This window comes from Balaenoptera acutorostrata, chromosome 8 (assembly GCF_949987535.1).
Source record: "Balaenoptera acutorostrata chromosome 8, mBalAcu1.1, whole genome shotgun sequence".
NCBI lineage: Eukaryota > Metazoa > Chordata > Mammalia > Artiodactyla > Balaenopteridae > Balaenoptera > Balaenoptera acutorostrata.
In genome coordinates, this window is record NC_080071.1 from 9693303 (window position 1) to 9695440 (window position 2138).

Genomic DNA, 2138 nt, shown 5'->3' on the forward strand with positions numbered 1-2138 from the left:
ACAAAAATCTTAAGGGGGTATAACAGGTTTCCTGAATCCATGTTTTCATATTACAATTTCATAAATAAAACAAAACACATATACACAGCTTTACCCCACTTGGAAGCTCACAGGCACACAGGTAAAGGGCAAGAAGGTTCGACACTTAGCCACAAAGCTATTTGGGTTCCTTCTTTTCCTTTGTTTTTTTCCTTTCCTGCCATGATCTGAGTCCCTCTGCTTGCAGGCAGCAGGAGAAAGCCTGTCATCTCAGAAAAACATTGAACACCCAGGAAGTTATGTGTCAACCTTGCACAAGGGGCCATGTTAATTTTCTCTATATCATTAGAAATTGGACATTTGTAACTGAGGGGTCAGGTTCTAAAAATCTTTAAAACTGAGTCAATTTAACTACAGTATTTTAAAGAGAATACCCATGAAACCTTCTAGTTCATGTTCCCGCATCTGGATTCTTGGTTGTTCATCTACTTCTTGGATCTACAAACTAGCTGGAGTTGTTTTTTCTTGGTTTGTTTTTATTTATATTTTCATTTACTTGTAATTCTAAGAAACTTAACTAATACATACAGCACCATGTTCCCTGGGGTCGGCAACATAAAGGGACCACCCCCGCACCCCCGGGTTAAACTCTTGGCTTCAAAATAAGGCACATAATCTTTACAAACAATTTTAAGAGCAAAAATAATAATTTCCTATCAAATACCTTTCCTTAAATGAATAAAAATACTCACTTTGCTATGTTTAAATATCGTAAGATGCAATCATGTCAATAAAAGATGGAAAACACCTTTGAATATGAGTTGCACCAAGTTTTATTACATGCATTTAAACAAAATATTCAGTTGATTAAAATATATTTGAAGAATCCCATTCACACTTGATTCACTCTCCTGCCTGCCTTTACCTCAGGGTAGGTATGCAAGTTTTCTTTTTCTGCCTAGAACTCTCACACCAACAAAATAATGCTGTCTTTAGGATGTGATTTTATGATCCTTAAATTCTTTATTGCATTTTCTATGATATATTATGAAATGTTCTTTGATTAAGCAAAGTCAATGTCCCATGAGATTTATTATATATACCCCCATAAATGATATCTTAAAAAATAAAGACTTCATTATCCCATTAGTGAATAGGAAAAAAAAAAAATCACAATCATTAGGAAGTCAAATGCTACCTTTGAGATTTGGGCAATGAAGTTACTTTGAGGGAGAACATCTATCATGAGAGAGACCATTTCTTTATGTGAAAAGCACATAGAATCTACATGGTAGAAAAGTTCTTTACTCATAAGGAAGCCAGAAAGAGTAGAATCCATTTATTTGTGAGTCTATTTCTTGAACCCTTATTGTTTTGGTTTCTTAAATCAAATTACTGAAATTGGTACTTAGAAATAAAAAGATAGGTTTCACACACAGTCACTAAGGTTATCACTCCATAGAAGAAAATGTCTGACGTGGCTATGTATAAATTGTATAGCATATTAAGAATTCTGACGTTATGAGAAGAAGTGGCATTTTAATGCCTACTAATTTCTTGGAAAACAGTCTAGTGAAATTATGAAAAATAAGATGCTTTAAAATTTTCCACCAGCATGAGGTTATGTTAGAACTTTAACAATCAAAATATCTAATGTTCAGTCCAGGTAGAGAGACTGGCTGTAGGATACTAGATGGAAAGGTTAAAAAGGTACCATATTTCTTCAATACAATACATTGTGACTGAATGATCTGCCATGATGCCTTTGGCAACTGTTTCTCTGAAGTTCAGCTTACAAAAGGAAAATGAATTAACCCTGTTTACCACTTACTGGTAATAACTCACACTAATCTTGCCAAGGAAAGATGTGCTATCAGGTTTCCAATAATCTTAGGTTTTTGTCATCCTAACTCCTTTCAAAGAAAAGCTTTCATTCTTTGAAAGAACATTAGAATAAAATCCCTTTGGAGATAACTTTACATTTCCTATTCATAAGCCCCAAATAACAGCACTCCAGAGTAATAGCAGCGGCCTAATAATTCACATGTCTGACCACTGATTACCCTTATTGAGAGAAATACACTTAAGATCAAGTATAGGTTTCTAAAGCCATGTGGCAAAATGGAAAAATCATTGTTCTGGGAGAAGGATTCCTCCAA

The 2138-nt window shown here is 34.3% G+C and overlaps 1 non-coding gene across 1 annotated transcript; it reads right to left on the reverse strand.

The window, feature by feature from the left end:
- Positions 1-253: 253 nt before the first annotated feature.
- LOC114238072 (U6 spliceosomal RNA) lies at positions 254-357 on the reverse strand. Its single transcript, XR_003623500.1, has one exon. It is a non-coding gene; the product is annotated as a U6 spliceosomal RNA (small nuclear RNA).
- Between the last annotated feature and the right edge of the window lie 1781 nt (positions 358-2138).